Raw genomic sequence first — 18517 nt, 5'->3', positions numbered from 1 at the left:
CTATTTTTCTGAGGCCGTGTCTGTTGTCCTGTTGATGCGATTAACATTGCATCTGTTTTCAAACCATCTGTCCTCCTGTCTGGGTTAAACTGGTGTGTTTAGAGTGAGCATTTTTAACACACAGAGAAGTGTGTGTGTGTGTGTGTGTGTGTGTGTGTGTGTGTGTGTGTGTGTGTGTGTGTGTGTGTGTGTGTGTGTGTGTGTGTGTGTGTGTGCGTGCGTGCGTGCGTGCGTGCGTGCGTGTGTGTGTGTGTGTGTGTGTGTATGAAGTTGGGATGTTGTGTAAAATGTAAATAAAAACAGAATACAATGATTTTCAAATCCTCTTCAACCTATATTCAATTTAATACACCACAAAGACAGGATATTTCATGTTCAAACTGATAAACTTTGTTTTTGCTCATTTTGAAATGGATGTCTGCAACACATTTCAAAAAAGCTGGGACAGTGGTATGTTTACCACTGTGTTACATCACTTTTCCTTCTATCAACACTCAATAAGTGTTTGGGAACTGACGACACTCATGATTGGGTATAAAAGGAGCATCCCCAGCTGTCTCAGCTGTTCACAACAAATGTGGGGGCGAGGATCACCACTTTGTGAACAACTGCATGAAAAAATAGTCCAACAGTTTAAGAACCATGTTTCTCAACGTTCAGTTGCAAGGAATTTAGGGATTCCATCATCTACAGTCCATAATATAATCAGAAAATTCAGAAAATCTGGAGAACTTTCTACACATAAACGACAAGGCCGAAAACCAACATTGAATGCCCGTGACCTTCGATCCCTCAGGCAGCACTGCATTAAAAACCGACATCATTGTGTAAAGGATCTTACTGCGTGGACAAAAGAACACTTCAGAAAACCATTGTCAGTTAACACAGTTCGTCGCTACATCTACAAGTGCAAGTTAAAACTCTACTATGCAAAGCGAAGCCATACATCAACAACATCCAGAAACACCATCGCCTTCTCTGGGCCCGAGCTCATTTGAAATGGACAGACGCAAAGAGGAAAAGTGTGCTGTGGTCTGATGAGTCCATATTTTAAATTGTTTTTGGAAATCATGGATGTCATGTCCTCTGACAAGAGGAAAAAGACCATCCAGATTGTAACCAGCAGTAAGTTCAAAAGCCAGCATCTGTGATGGTATGGGGTGTGTTAGTGCCCATGGCATGGGCAACATGCACATCTGTGATGGCACCGTCAATGCCGAAAGGTACATCCAGGTTTTGGAGCAACACATACTGCCTTCCAAGCAACTTCTTTTTCAGGGACATCCCTGCTTCTTTCAGCAAGACAATGCCAAGCCACATTCTGCACATGTTACCACTAGGGCAGTGACAGTTATTACAATATTCGCCAATCGCAATTATTTTTCATATTCGCAATTACCGTGAATTATTTATTTTATCCACAAAGCATAAAATGACTCAGAATCTGATGTCATTGTGCTGCAGCCTCGCTCACTCTGTTTCGCTCTCGTCTTAAGGTAGGACAATAACATGGAGGCTGGGGAGCGATCCGTCCTGCCATTTGGATAAGACGGCCGATTAAAACAGTGGCCGTCTTCTTTAAAGCCGTGTAAACTGCAGAGTTTACCGAAGGAGCTGTCGGTATGTGTGTGTGTGTGTGTGTGTGTGTGTGTGTGTGTGTGTGTGTGTGTGTGTGTGTGTGTGTGTGTGTGTGTGTGTGTGTGTGTGTGTGTGTGTGCGCGGAGTCAACAGGCTGCAGACTGCGTGGGAGGGGTGGGGGAGGGAGATTCCTGAATGGAGGCACGACACGCTGCTGAACCATCAGCGCACAGCGAGTGCGGAGCAGAGAGAGGATTTTAACCCGAGTGAACATGTTAAAAAAACACCACCAAAATGTGGAGCTGCCTTTACTTCTCTCTGAACTTTCGCTCCCGGTGTGATTCTGCTGTTACCGTCCTGTTCACACCATGTGCGTGTCGTATACTGAATTTATGAGATCATGAGATGAAATAAACGGTCAAATATCTTTAAAAACATATTTAAAAAATGACAATATATGCATGAACGTGGAGAAGCTGTGGTGATGTTCAGACGCACAGATCACAAAAAGCAGGTGAGAACTCTGAACTTTAACAGCTGTTATTTTCCAAAGGTATTTATTTGTTCAATCTTGAGCTTAATGTAGAGTTTAAGCACAAAACGTGACTGATGAGGAGAAACAATTTCAGAAATGCAACAGAAACAACCACAAATCAGAAAAAGTTGGGACTGTATGTAAAATGAAGATAAAAATAAAAATGTTGTACTATTCTCAGTTTCTCCACTCACAGAAGCCAAAAGTTCTTCCAGAGTTGTGTAATTATACTACAATAGTAGTATATAAAGAAGGGAAAAAAAGGAAAAAAAAATAGACAATATATTCGTCAATCACAATTATTTGTCTGACAATTAATCGTCAACAGAAATTCCTAATCGTGACAGCCCTAGTTACCACAACGTGGCTTCTTAGTAAAAGAGTGCGGTACTAGCCTGGCCTGCCTGCAGTCCAGACCTGTCACCCATTAAAAATGTTTGGCACATTTTGAAGCGCAAAATATGACAACGGAGACCCCAGACTGTTGAACAGCTGAAGTCGTATATCACGCAAGAATGGGAAAGAATTCCACCTACGAAGCTTCAACAATTAGTGTCCTCAGTTCCCAGACGCTTATTGAGTGTTGTTTGAAGGAAAGGTGATGTAACACAGTGGTAAACATAACACTGTACCAGCTTTTTTGAAATGTGTTGCAGGCATCCATTTCAAAATGCGCAAATATTTGCCCATAAACAATAAAGTTTATCAGTTTGAACATTAAATATCTTGTCTTTGTGGTGTATTCAGTTGAATATAGGTTGAAGAGGATTTGCAAATCATTGTATTTTTATTTACATTTTACACAAGTTCCCAACTTCATTGGAATTGTGGTTGTACATACTAATGAAAGATATGGATTTACAATCAAAAATAATATTTTACCTTGCGAATTTGACTTTTTTCATGTTAGTTTTCAGGATGGAAAGAGTTGCTTAATACAACCCCTGGCAAAAATTATGGACTCACCGGCCTCGGAGGATGTTCATTCAGTTGTTTAATTTTGTAGGAAAAAAGCAGATCACAGACATGACACAAAACTAAAGTCATTTCAAATGGCAACTTTCTGGCTTTAAGAAACACTATAAGAAATCAAGAAAAAAGATTGTGGCAGTCAGTAACAGTTACTTTTTTAGACCAAGCAGAGGAAAAAAATATGGAATCACTCAATTCTGAGGAAATTATGGAATCACCCTGTAAATTTTCATCCCCCAAATTAACACCTGCATCAAATCAGATCTGCTCATTGACATTGACCCTATGCCATGACATTGACCCTATGTGTCTTTTTGCAAGGAATGTTTTTGCAGTTTTTGCTCTATGGCAAGATGCATTATCATCTTGAAAAATGATTTCATCATCCCCAAACATCCTTTCAATTGTCCAAAATATCAACATAAACTTGTGCATTTATTGATGATGTAATGACAGCCATCTCCCCAGTGCCTTTACCTGACATGCAGCCCCATATCATCAATGACTGTGGAAATTTACATGTTCTCTTCAGGCAGTCATCTTTATAAATCTCATTGGAAAGGCACCAAACAAAAGTTCCAGCATCATCACCTTGCCCAATGCAGATTCGAGATTCATCACTGAATATGACTTTCATCCAGTCATCCACAGTCCACAATTGCTTTTCCTTAGCCCATTGTAACCTTGTTTTTTTTCTGTTTAGGTGTTAATGATGCCTTTCGTTTAGCTTTTCTGTATGTAAATCCCATTTCCTTTAGGCGGTTTCTTACAGTTCGGTCACAGACGTTGACTCCAGTTTCCTCCCATTTGTTCCTCATTTGTTTTGTTGTACATTTTTCAATTTTTGAGACATATTGCTTTAAGTTTTCTGTCTTGATGCTTTGATGTCTTCCTTGGTCTACCAGTATGTTTGCCTTTAACAACCTTCCCATGTTGTTTGTATTTGGTCCAGAGTTTAGACACAGCTGACTGTGAACAACCAACATCTTTTGCAACATTGCGTGATGATTTACTCTCTTTTAAGAGTTTGATAATCCTCTCCTTTGTTTCAATTGACATCTCTCGTGTTGGAGCCATGATTCATGTCAGTCCACTTGGTGCAACAGCTCTCCAAGGTGTGTTCACTCCTTTTTAGATGCAGACTAACGAGCAGATCTGATATGATGCAGGTGTTAGTTTTGGGGATGAAAATTTACAGGGTGATTCCATAATTTTTTCCTCAGAATTGAGTGATTCCATATTTTTTTCCTCTGCTTGGTCTAAAAAAGTAACCGTTACTGACTGCCACAATCTTTTTTCTTGATTTCTTATAGTGTTTCTTAAAGCCAGAAAGTTGCCATTTGAAATGACTTTAGTTTTGTGTCATGTCTGTGATCTGCTTTTTTTCTACAAAATTAAACAACTGAATGAACATCCTCCGAGGCCGGTGATTCCATAATTTTTGCCAGGGGTTGTACTAGTATAATTTATATACAGTGAGGCAAATAAGTATTTGATCCACTGTTGCTTTTGCAAGTTTTCACACCTACAAAGAATGGAGAGGTCTGTAATTTTTATTGTAGGTACACTTCAACTGTGAGAGACAAAATCTTACAAAAAAAAAAAATTCAGAAAATCACATTGTATGATTTTTCAATAATTTGCTTTTTATTGCATGAAATAAGTATTTGATCAACTACCAACCAGCAAGAATTCTCATAGACCTGTTAGTTTTTCATTAAGAAGCTCCTCCTATTCTGCACTCTTTACCTGTATTAATTGTACCTGTTTGAACTTGTTACCTGTATAAAAGACACCTGTTCACACACTCAGTCAATCACACTCCAACATATCCACCATGGCCAAGACCAAAGAGCTGTCAAAGGACACCAGGGACAAAATTGTAGACCTGCACAAGGCTGGGGATGAGCTACAAGACAATAGACAAGCAGGTTGGTGAGAAGGTAACAACTATTGGTGTAATTATTAGAAAATGGAAGAAACACAAAATTACTTTCAAGCTTCTTCGCTCTGGGGCTCCAAGCAAGACCTTGCCTCATGGCATAAGGATGATTCTGAGAAAGCCCAAAACTACATGGGAAGACCTGGTCAATGACCTAAAGAGTGCTGGCTCTCTTTATCCAGGCTATATCTTTCTATATCCTGGCTTTATCTTTATCCATTTATCCAGGCTCTGGTGAGACTATTTGGCTCCATTCTTATCTCAACCCACCAGGACAATAAACTGATAGACTTACACATGGACCAAAGCATGCTCCCGCCTCTCCTCTTACCACTCTCTGCCCCTCCCTCCCTGCGGCAGGCCTTGTCCCCTCTCAAGCTGGTCTGGTGGCGCGACTTACAGTTGCAGCGGGCTTCACCCACTTTACCTCAATTCAGATGACGGACTGCCTCAAGTTTAGTGCACATAAACAATGTCAAATGTATATGTGTTGTCTTTATTTTGATGTGTGCCATTATTACGGTAAACAAGTAATAATTGTGGATTAATTGCTGTATCTTGTCTGAGGTAATTGGAGTGTAAACATAATTGTCCTTTTTTGGGATCAATAAAGTCTGAAGTCTGGGACCACAGTTGCAAAGATTACATTAGTAACACACTACGCCATCATGGTTTAAAATCCTGCAGGGGGTGCCACTTGCCACTTTTTGGTTTATTATGGTCTGAAGTCGCATATTTAAATTCTATTGGTAACATGATCTTACCTGGCTTTTAGACTTGTTGCTTGTTGAACAGTCTGGATAATTCATTTCATCTTTGGTCCGGAGCACATGGCATCCATTTCTTCCAAAAAAGGATCTGGAAGACTGAATCATCTGACCACTGTACAGGTTTTCTGGCCCAACCCAGATGCCTATGAGCCCAGAGGTGTTGATGCCACTTCTGAACAAGGTTAACATAAGGCTATTACCTCTGCTGAGGAAGTTATATTTTTGTTGCAGTTTCTCTGATTGTTTGTTTGTCAGCAGGATATCTTAAAAGCACACAAATTAATAATCCTGTTTTAAGTGACAGTTTCAGTGGGAAAATACAAATCAGAGTGTGTTCATGGGATGTTGTAATCTGATTGGTGATTGGTCATGGACATCCAGTGTTACTGTCTGATACTCTAGCTCAATAATCAGATCAGTCTTTGTAGCAGTGCCTCCCAAAAACTCTGTTACCTCCATCCCAACATGTCGTGATTTTGACGTGAATTTTACACACAAACACTGCAGGCTCTTTCACAGTCTCACTTCCACACAACCCTATATCAAGGATTTTGTTACTGAAGTGCACATCTTCCTTGTCAGTCTTTCTCAGCCAGCACTTCTCAATATAGGGACCAAACATTTTGGTCCCTATATTTTTTGTTCCGCATTTTCTTGGCCTGCCGGTTAAACTGACAAATTGTAAACTAATAAATTACCCTTATGCAGATGAAACAGTGGTGTACTCATTATTTTGAAGTTTTATTTCAGATTTAAAATATAAATTTTCTATAAAATATAATATATTTAGTATGTATTTTACACCACATATTTTATTTTTTTAATTTTGGCCCCTGACCTTCTATTTACATTAATTTATGGCCTTTTTACAGTAAAGAATTTAGGTACTTCTGCTCTCAACATATGTGCTAATTTAAAGTCATGTGTCAATTGAAATGAGCTTGTCTATTAGTTTCTTTAATAACGCCATGGTGTGGTAACCCCCAGGCCTTATAATAAACTACATTGTACATGAAAAGCAAAGGTTAAATATCCACATGATAAAGTACAATGTAGAATAAATGAAAGAAAAAAAAAACACTCATTGACATATTGATTTAACTGATCTCTAGCAAATCGCTTCAAATTAACACAAAATTTGTTATCTAGCAACTTGTCAATGTCAAAATTAAGTATTAATATATAGTAGAAGAGGTAAATCCACTATAGTCCCTAAGGCCCCTTTGGCGCTAATGCTTATTTCTCTCTCCCCCCCCCCCCCCCCCCCCCCCCCCCCGTTCATATACAGTGCATCCGTAAAGTATCCATTATGCTTCACTTTTTCTGCATTTTGTTATGGTACAGCTTTATTCCAAAATGAAGTAAACTAATTTTTTTCACTCAAAATTCTACTCACAACACCCCACAATGACAACATGATTTTTTTTTATTTTTTTTTTGCAAATTTATTAAAAATAAAAAACTAAGAAATCATCCTTTTGCTCAATACTTTGTTGATGCACCTTTGGCAGCAACAGCCTCACGTCTTCTTCAATATGATGCCAGACGCTTGGTGCACCTATCTTTGAGCAGTTTTGCCCACTCCTCTTTGCAGCACCTCTCAAGCTCCATCACGTTGAATGGGGAATATTGGTGCACAGCCATTTTCAGATCTCTCCAAAGATGTTCAGTCTGATTCAGGTCTGTGCTCTGGCTGGGTCACTCAAGGACATTCACAGAGTTGTCCTGAAGCCTGCTTAATTATGCGGAATCTGAAGCCACTCCTTTGATATCTCGGCTGTGTGCTCAGCGTCATTGTCCTGCTGACAGATGAACCGTCACCCCAGCTTGAGGTCAAGAGCGCTCTGGAGCACGTTTTCATCCAGGATGTCTCTGTACATTGCTGCATTCATCTTTCCCTCTATCCTGACTAGTCTCCCAGTTCCTGCCCCTGAAAAACATCCCCACAGCATGATGCTGCCACCACCATGCTTCACTGGATGATGCCTGGTTTCCTCCAAACATGACACCTGGCATTCACAGCAAAGAATTCAATCTTTCTCTCATCAGACCGAAGAATTTTGTTTCTCATGGTCTGAGAGTCCTTCAGGTGCCTTTTGACAAACTCCATGTGGGTTGCCATGTGCCTTTCACTAAGGAGTGGCTTCAGTCTGGTCACTCTACCATACAGGCCTGATTGGTGGATTGCTGCAGAGATGGTTGCCCTTCTGGAAGGTTCTCCTCTCTGGAGAACCTCTGCTGGAGCTCTGACAGAGGAGTGACCATCAGGTTCTTGTCACCTCCCTGAGTAAGCACCTTCTCCCCCAATTGCTCATGTATTTATGTATGTATACATGTGTGTGTGTACATTATATATATGTATATATATATATAGAGAGAGAGAGAGAGATAAGGCATGTGGAGATTAATCAATACAAATTGGTATCTAGATACAAATGTGCGCAATGCGAGTGTATCGACTCATTCATTGTGCATCGATTTATTCGGTTGTTGCATGCTTGCATCATTTTTTTCCGAGGCACATTGAATGCACCATCACTGCTTCGATGGAAGCCTGAAAACACATTTCTACTGCAACTAATCTATTCCAAGGTGGAGGCCTGCGACAACAGCGCAAGCAGTTGTAGGAGATTTTTGATGCACCTAAAACAGGCATTTGGAAATATTTTGGCTTTTTTTAAAAAAACATGGAAAACTTGACAAGACACAGGTCATTTGGAAAGAATGCCATGGCTGCCACTGTGCCCTCCTAACTCGGCAAAACTGTTAAAGTATCTAGGATTACTTTTGCCAAGGAGACCCTCTGTCAGTGAGTGACTCACTTTAAGTCATTACTGTACTGTTCAAGTTCTGACAGTGTGATCAAACAGGTTCCAAATATGAGGGAACTGATTCCTGTTCCTTAATGTTGAACCAGGTAAATTTGCTGCTTTATAAGGAGTAAAATAAATCCTCTGCTTCTCGTAGAATCAGAAGAAGAAGAATACCATAGTACCATACTGAATTGCAGGTTCTTATTTTCTATTTGAATTTTTGGTATAATTTCTTTGCATCATGTTGAATCGCTTCGTATGCATCGTATCACATTATGAGGAATTGAATTGCCATCAAATACATATCAAATCGGGAACAGGGGTGAATCGTATCATATTGCATTGTAATGTCAGTATATTCATGTATCGCTATATGTATCGTATCGCTGGTAGTGTATCGAGATGCATATGGAATTGTTGTCAGTGATGAGATTCACATGCTTAATATATGTGTGTGTCTAGATATAGAATGATGTTTTGTGAAAATTAAAGGGAGTTCAAACAAAATTCATGTATTCAACTCATTGTATGGATCTTCTCTAAATGTCACATCTGTTTGTGTATTTTTGAAATATTCTGCAGAGAGATGACTCAAACGCAGATGAAAATGTAACCTTTGCAGTGGTAACGAGTGTAACAGAATGTCTCTGCTTTCACGTGCCCTGTGATCACTGGTATCGTTAAAGCAGAGCTCAGAATGAAGCTGTCTCACATTATCTGTGGTCTGTACTATTGAAACTCCATTCTGCAGTCCTATGCTCCTCTCAGTTTTAATACAAGTGTGAATAGATGTTCCATCTCCAACATCGTCTCTAGCGCCTATTTAATTAGCATAATATTTAGGCTACTGTACATCTGCTTCTGGCAAAGATTAATTTCAAAGGGAGTGTTTAGTATGTGATTAAAAGCAAAATGGATTTATGGGAACAAGTGCAAGGAAGTAATCTCAAATCCTGAACATACCATCAAGCAGTGAATGACCTCCAACATTTCTGTGACGTAGTTGTTTTTGAGTTGCCACACACATCAATGTATGAATTGATGGTATCTCTGTGATGATATCTCTGTATCTATGTGATCAGTTTTACTGATCACAGTGTAACAAATCATAGGAATAATTGTTTTAATATTTAGTATTTAATATGCCTCCCAGAGGGCACCACAATAATATGTAGCGAATGGAATTATTAAAAACCTAAATTGCATTAAATTGGACTGGACCTCATTCAACGGGTCACCAAAATAATTAACAATTTTAAGATTTAATAATCATTTGGATCAAAGTGAATTAGAATGATAGTTAATTACCTCTGATGTTGGACTAGGGTTGGGTATCGGGAACCGGTTCTTTTCGGGTATCGTAAAGAAATGATTTGAGCCACTGACATCAATAGCCTTTTTGCTTAATGACTCCTTTATCTGTCTTTCAGAGCGGCCATTGTTTTGAGGGTGTTTGTTGGGAAAATGATCATTTCTCTACATTGATTACAGACCCTGCAGCGGCTCTGTAATCGACTGTTTCTGCAGCACAGCTTTACTTTGAACCTTGAACCAATGAAACAGTGCTTCAATCTGCTGCTTTGTTGGTTCATTGTTTCACTCCTCCAGAAGCGGCAACTCCGCTTCTTAACCCCTCTCAAAGCCATTAAAATATGTCAATCGTGATTCACTTTAGTGGAGATTAAAGTGACTAATCTTGGACTCCTGCCTTATTGCAAGAAAGAAACAAGAATCATCCTCCGTTCCGTTGCTCCAAACGCTGCACCACTCTCTGCTGAGTTGAGTCCGCTCGAAATTTCTAACTTTGAAGTCAATCGGCGTTTAAATCAAATGAAACCTCTTTCCAAACATTGTAATACAAACCATAAACTGCAGTTGATCAAAATGTTTTTTTCCTCTCAAAATGAGACGTCCTGCGCTGATGTGCAGCAGCCCAAGACTGTATGGCTGCAGACCTGCAGACTCCAGCAGCCATCTGAGTTCAGCTCAGAAGTATGGAAAGACAGTCATGCCATTAATGCGTTTGTCGTGCGTTCGCTGTTGCCGTGCGTTACTTGTGCTGCTTCATGGCCTGTCTGGTGCCTTAACTAAAGCACTCCTTCTGCTGAATCACCTCTAAATTATTTACACATTATTCACTTTGCGTGTTTTTAGGAATCCACTAGGTTGCGTAGCTACTAGCTTTTAGCCGATTTAGCATGGCGGCTTCTCCTGTCTCTCCCGCACTTTTCTGCTCTGGTTGTGAAATGTTTAGCTGTTCCTCGGCCTCCTTTAGCAGTAACGGTACTTGTAATAAGTGCAGCTTATTCGTAGCTTTGGAGGCCAGGCTGGGCGAATTGGAGACTCGGCTCCGCACCGTGGAAAATTCTACAGCTAACCAGGCCCCTGTAGTCGGTGCGGACCAAGGTGGCTTAGCCACCGTTAGTTCCCCCCTGGCGGATCCCGGGCAGTCGGGAAAGCAGGCCGACTGGGTGACTGTGAGGAGGAAGCGTAGCCCTAAACAGAAGCCCCGTGTACACCGTCAACCCGTGCACATCTCTAACCGTTTTTCCCCACTCGACGATACACTCGCCGAGGATCAAACTCTGGTTATTGGCGACTCTGTTTTGAGAAATGTGAAGTTAGCGACACCAGCAACCATTGTCAATTGTCTTCCGGGGGCCAGAGCAGGCGACATTGAAGGAAATTTGAAATTGCTGGCTAAGGCTAAGCGTAAATTTGGTAAGATTGTAATTCACGTCGGCAGTAATGACACTCGGTTACGCCAATCGGAGGTCACTAAAATTAACATTAAATCGGTGTGTAACTTTGCAAAAACAATGTCGGACTCTGTTGTTTTCTCTGGGCCCCTCCCCAATCAGACCGGGAGTGACATGTTTAGCCGCATGTTCTCCTTGAATTGCTGGCTGTCTGAGTGGTGTCCAAAAAATGAGGTGGGCTTCATTGATAATTGGCAAAGCTTCTGGGGAAAACCTGGTCTTGTTAGGAGAGACGGCATCCATCCCACTTTAGATGGAGCAGCTCTCATTTCTAGAAATCTGGCCAATTTTCTTGGATCCTCCAAACTGTGACTGTCTAGCGTTGGGACCAGGAGGCAGAGCTGTGGTCTTATACACCTCTCTGCAGCTTCTCTCCCCCTGCCATCCCCTCATTACCCCATCCCCGTAGAGACGGTGCCTGCTTCCAGACCACCAATAACCAGCAAAAATCTATTTAAGCAAAAAAATTCAAAAAGAAAAAATAATATAGCACCTTCAACTGCACCACAGACTAAAACAGTTAAATGTGGTCTATTAAACATTAGGTCTCTCTCTTCTAAGTCCCTGTTGGTAAATGATATAATAGTTGATCAACGTATTGATTTATTCTGCCTAACAGAAACCTGGTTACAGCAGGATGAATATGTTAGTTTAAATGAGTCAACACCCCCGAGTCACACTAACTGTCAGAATGCTCGTAGTACGGGCCGGGGCGGAGGATTAGCAGCAATCTTCCATTCCAGCTTATTAATTAATCAAAAACCTAGACAGAGCTTTAATTCATTTGAAAGCTTGTCTCTTAGTCTTTTCCATCCAAATTGGAAGTCCCAAAAACCAGTTTTATTTGTTATTATCTATCGTCCACCTGGTCGTTACTGTGAGTTTCTCTGTGAATTTTCAGACCTTCTGTCTGACTTAGTGCTTAGCTCAGATAAGATACTTATAGTGGGCGATTTTAACATCCACACAGATGCTGAGAATGACAGCCTCAACACTGCATTTAATCTATTATTAGACTCTATTGGCTTTGCTCAAAAAGTAAATGAGTCCACCCACCACTTTAATCATATCTTAGATCTTGTTTTGACTTATGGTATGGAAATAGAAGACTTAACAGTATTCCCTGAAAACTCCCTTCTGTCTGATCATTTTTTAATAACATTTACATTTACTCTGATGGACTACCCTGTAGTGGGGAATAAGTTTCATTACACTAGAAGACTTTCAGAAAGCGCTGTAACTAGGTTTAAGGATATGATTCCTTCTTTATGTTCTCTATTGTCATATACCAACACAGAGCAGAGTAGCTACCTAAACTCTGTAAGGGAGTTAGAGTATCTCGTCAATAGTTTTACATCCTCATTGAAGACAACTTTGGATGCTGTAGCTCCTCTGAAAAAGAGAGCTTTAAATCAGAAGTGTCTGACTCCGTGGTATAACTCACAAACTCGTAGCTTAAAGCAGATAACCCGTAAGTTGGAGAGGAAATGGCGTCTCACTAATTTAGAAGATCTTCACTTAGCCTGGAAAAAGAGTTTGTTGCTCTATAAAAAAGCCCTCCGTAAAGCTAGGACATCTTTCTACTCATCACTAATTGAAGAAAATAAGAACAACCCCAGGTTTCTTTTCAGCACTGTAGCCAGGCTGACAAAGAGTCAGAGCTCTATTGAGCTGAGTATTCCATTAACTTTAACTAGTAATGACTTCATGACTTTCTTTGCTAACAAAATTTTGACTATTAGAGAAAAAATTACTCATAACCATCCCAAAGATGTATCGTTATCTTTGGCTGCTTTCAGTGATGCCGGTATTTGGTTAGACTCTTTCTCTCCGATTGTTCTGTCTGAGTTATTTTCATTAGTTACTTCATCCAAACCATCAACATGTTTATTAGACCCCATTCCTGCCAGGCTGCTCAAGGAAGTCCTACCATTATTTAATGCTTCAATCTTAAATATGATCAACTTATCTTTGTTAGTTGGCTATGTACCACAGGCTTTTAAGGTGGCAGTAATTAAACCATTACTTAAAAAGCCATCTCTTGACCCAGCTATTTTAGCTAATTATAGGCCAATCTCCAACCTTCCTTTTCTCTCAAAGATTCTTGAGAGGGTAGTTGTAAAACAGCTAACTGATCACCTGCAGAGGAATGGTCTATTTGAAGAGGTTCAGTCAGGTTTTAGAATTCATCATAGTACAGAAACAGCATTAGTGAAGGTTACAAATGATCTTCTTATGGCTTCGGACAGTGGACTTATCTCTGTGCTTGTTCTGTTGGACCTCAGTGCTGCTTTTGATACTGTTGACCATAAAATTTTATTACAGAGATTAGAGCATGTCATAGGTATTAAAGGCACTGCGCTGCGGTGGTTTGAATCATATTTGTCTAATAGATTACAGTTTGTTCATGTAAATGGGGAATCTTCTTCACAGACTAAAGTTAATTATGGAGTTCCACAAGGTTCTGTGCTAGGACCAATTTTATTCACTTTATACATGCTTCCCTTAGGCAGTATTATTAGACGGTATTGCTTAAATTTTCATTGTTACGCAGATGATACCCAGCTTTATCTATCCATGAAGCCAGAGGACACACACCAATTAGCTAAACTGCAGGATTGTCTTACAGACATAAAGACATGGATGACCTCTAATTTCCTGCTTTTAAACTCAGATAAAACTGAAGTTATTGTACTTGGCCCCACAAATCTTAGAAGCATGGTGTCTAACCAGATCTTTACTCTGGATGGCATTTCCCTGACCTCTAGTAATACTGTGAGAAATCTTGGAGTCATTTTTGATCAGGATATGTCATTCAAAGCGCATATTAAACAAATATGTAGGACTGCCTTTTTGCATTTACGCAATATCTCTAAAATCAGAAAGGTCTTGTCTCAGAGTGATGCTGAAAAACTAATTCATGCATTTATTTCCTCTAGGCTGGACTATTGTAATTCTTTATTATCAGGTTGTCCTAAAAGTTCCCTAAAAAGCCTTCAGTTAATTCAAAATGCTGCAGCTAGAGTACTGACGGGGACTAGCAGGAGAGAGCATATCTCACCCGTGTTGGCCTCTCTTCATTGGCTTCCTGTTAATTCTAGAATAGAATTTAAAATTCTTCTTCTTACTTATAAGGTTTTGAATAATCAGGTCCCATCTTATCTCAGGGACCTCGTAGTACCATATCACCCTAATGGAGCGCTTCGCTCTCAGACTGCAGGCTTACTTGTAGTTCCTAGGGTTTGTAAGAGTAGAATGGGAGGCAGAGCCTTCAGCTTTCAGGCTCCTCTCCTGTGGAACCAGCTCCCAATTCAGATCAGGGAGACAGATACCCTCTCTACTTTTAAGATTGGGCTTAAAACTTTCCTTTTCGCTAGGGCTTGTGGTTGGGGCTGGATCAGGTGACCCTGGACTATCCCTTGGTTATGCTGCTTTAGACGTAGACTGTGGGGGGGTTCCCATGATGCACTGTTTCTTTCTCTTTTTGCTCTGTATGCATCACTCCGCATTTAATCATTAGTGATCGATCTCTGCCCCCCTCCACAGCATGTCTTTTTCCTGGTTCTTTCCCTCGGCCCCAACCAGTCTCAGCAGAAGACTGCCCCTCCCTGAGCCTGGTTCTGCTGGAGGTTTCTTCCTGTTAAGAGGGAGTTTTTCCTTGCCACTGTTGCCAAGTGCTTGCTCACAGGGGGTCGTTTTGACCGTTGGGGTTTTTCATGATTGTTGTATGGCCTTGCCTTACAATATAAAGCGCCTTGGGGCAACTGTTTGTTGTGATTTGGCGCTATATAAAAAAAAAGTTGATTGATTGATTGATTAATGTCTGAAAGGGAATGCTTTTGACAAAAACTACAGATTTTGTTTATTTATGTCCAGAGATCAAGGATCCAGTGGCCAATTTCATATTTATTTACTTTAAGACTCAATAAAATGTTGTTGACATAAAAAACCTGTAAAGCCTACTTGTAATACACAGAAAATTCACAGGAGGTATCGATAAGCAGAATCAATAATGGTATCGATAAAATCTTATCAATACCCATCCCTAACTGGAGCATGTGGAACCACATCGTGCAGCAGCTGTGGAAAAAAAATTACATGCCACCCACGGGATTCAAACCTGCATTTACCAAAGCTCTGATTGCCAGCCAGAAACCTTACCACTGCACTACCATCACTGTCCTATAAAATGTGCATTAAATGCCTGAAATCAACAAGGAGATAAACGTATTTTTAAAAAAACACACACCATAAAAACACCACATTTTATTGAATCCCTCTTATCGAGTGGACAATACAAGTATGAACCGTCTGTTCCTCTGTAGATGACCCATGGTCACAGACGTACAGTCATGAAATCAATCAATCAATCAACTTTTTTCTTATATAGCGCCAAATCACAACAAACAGTTGCCCCAAGGCGCTCCACATTGCAAGGCAAGGCCATACAATAATTATGAAAAACCCCAACGGTCAAAACGACCCCCTATGAGCAAGCACTTGGCCACAGTGGGAAGGAAAAACTCCCTTTTAACAGGAAGAAACCTCCAGCAGAACCAGGCTCAGGGAGGGGCAGTCTTCTGCTGAGACTGGTTGGGGCTGAGGGAAAGAACCAGGAAAAAGAGATCGATCACTAATGATTAAATGCAGAGTGATGCATACGGAGCAAAAAGAGAAAGAAACAGTGCATCATGGGAACCCCCCCACAGTCTACGTCTAAAGCAACATAACCAAGGGATTGTCCAGGGTCACCCGATCCAGCCCTAACTATAAGCCTTAGCGAAAAGGAAAGTTTTAAGCCTAATCTTAAAAGTAGAGAGGGTATCTGTCTCCCTGATCTGAATTGGGAGCTGGTTCCACAGGAGAGGAGCCTGAAAGCTGAAGGCTCTGCCTCCCATTCTACTCTTACAAACCCTAGGAACTACAAGTAAGCCCGCAGTCTGAGAGCGAAGCGCTCTAATGGGGTAATATGGTACTACGAGGTCCCTAAGATAAGATGGGACCTGATTATTCAAAACCTTATAAGTAAGAAGAAGAATTTTAAATTCTATTCTAGCATTAACAGGAAGCCAATGAAGGGAGGCCAACACGGGTGAGATATGCTCTCTCCTGCTAGTCCCCGTCAGTACTCTAGCTGCAGCATTCTGAACTGGCAAATGGCATGAATCAAGCAGTGCGCTCTTATCATGTCCCATCTGCTTGCCCGGCATGTCCAGATGGCCCTGCGCGCGTCTGGCCCGACACGCGTGTCCTGTGGATGGCGTGCCGCAGGACAGACACCACGTCATGTGGAATAGAGCTCACGTGGGTGACATTCAGATCGCCCACTGTGCGTGTTATGATCTGACGGTCCGTTTCACCTGGGGTAGCCTGTCAATGTGCGTGTCGTGCTCTCGCTCGCTGCTGCCTGTTGCAACAGTGATATATGATTTTATGTATGACCACTTGATGACAGTAAGCAGACACACGTGTCATAGTGGACAGTTGTTAGGTCATATCGGTCCAAACAAGGTATGTGTTCCCTAGCTGGGATGTCCAGAACCAGAGATCTCAACAGGACACGCCCCCTCTTTCTGTGTTATGTGATCAAGTTTTTTTTAGTTATTTGTTATGTAATTGTGTATGTAGGTAGTGTAGTATTTAGTAATATAACTGCATGCACAACGTGTGTTGCTTTTTACAACGCCACACTCGTGGGGGCACCGTGATCATCTGCTCACTGTTTTTGTGCTAACAGCGCCGCACATTTTCTAAGTGTCAAGCGAGTGGTGTTGGATGTTCATATGTGTCACCTGGAATTTGGCCGACCCCTGCCGCAAGAGCGATCAAATGGGCTCTCACAGGGCACACTGTCTTTCAGCTGTTGGTGTGTGCAAATAGTTTTAGCCTCAGGTGTACAAGGCATTGGAGGCAGCTACAATTTTACATGAATGGCATGCAATTCCTCCTTCGTGCACTAGTCGGCTTTATGGCCCAGTCACACAGCACACGACGATTCCTGAACGAAGGGAAAAAGTAAAAAACGTCTCAATTCGTTGAGAAAAGGTGGACGAAAGAGCTTTTATCACTGAACAGTCTGCGGAGCAAGAGCGCAAAAGGGACGAAAGAGGAACTTAACAAAACCGAAGCTCACGATCTCGACGAAACGCGCCTGAAGCCACAGCTGCAGCAGTGTGTGTCTGCTCCAGCACTTGGCGCTGGGACGGAGCTCATAGCACCTGAGTCCTGGAGAAACTGCAAACAGAATCTGTGGAGATCTGTGTGCATGTCGATGGACCACCTGCTCTGGTTCCTTGTCCAGAACAAAAGAGGGATCATCTCCATCATCATCAGAATCCACACTGTCTGTTGACACTCTGCGCGCTCTGTCGTGCTCCAATTTAAAAAAAAAAAAAAAAGTGCGCCGTGGTCACTGCTGTATCACAGCATTATGTTCTAAGCCATATATATTGATTTATAACAGAAAACTGTCAAAAGGGAGAATAAATATAAATATAAGTGTAAAGATGATTGAATATATCAGAGCAGTAAATCAATCAGTGCGTGTGAACGCGTGCATTGACTCACATGTGGTTATTCCACCAGCTGATCACTGATCCACAACGTGAATTCTGCCTTCAGAACAGCTCTTTATATCATCATTTTGATTCATCTGCCTGTTGCCACATGTACAGAAGGACTGGATTGTCATTCCTACACTCATATTGTTATATTAAATACAAAATAATAAGCGCACGCAGCAGCTGCTGCTGCTGCTAATGCTGAATTCAAATACTGTCGGAAATTACACAACTTTTTTGTTGTTTCAAATTCAACAGTTGCTTGTGGCAAAATAATTAATTATATCCACACAAAAGATTAATTCTGGCCTATGTAAGGTGCCTGAGCCCATTGAAGCTGCCCCCCCACACAGATAATAAAATCCAATCAAGCAGGCTGAGTTTGCCCTGTAATTTCCGACGGTACATGAACACAGCAGCACCCTCAGCGCTCACAAACCGGCTTCTGCGCTGTGTGAAAACGTTCAGCTGCTCCAACGAAGTCAAAATAAACAATACCGTTACAAAAACTACACAAACAATTAAAAAACATCAAGAACGACAGCAAAACGAAACACAGACGAACTGAGGTTTTCGTTGCCCTTCGTT

At 41.1% G+C, this 18517-nt stretch overlaps 1 protein-coding gene across 1 annotated transcript in view; it reads left to right on the top strand.

Annotated features, from left to right (window-relative positions):
* Nucleotides 1-18517, top strand: part of oxct1a (3-oxoacid CoA transferase 1a) — a 239173-nt gene that overhangs the window by 181810 nt on the left and 38846 nt on the right. The gene's annotated exons all lie outside the window — the stretch shown is intronic.

Source organism: Thalassophryne amazonica, chromosome 5 (assembly GCF_902500255.1).
Source record: "Thalassophryne amazonica chromosome 5, fThaAma1.1, whole genome shotgun sequence".
Classification (NCBI taxonomy): domain Eukaryota; kingdom Metazoa; phylum Chordata; class Actinopteri; order Batrachoidiformes; family Batrachoididae; genus Thalassophryne; species Thalassophryne amazonica.
The sequence above is the reverse complement of the archived record's forward strand: the minus strand, read 5'-3'. Positions and strand labels throughout refer to the sequence as shown.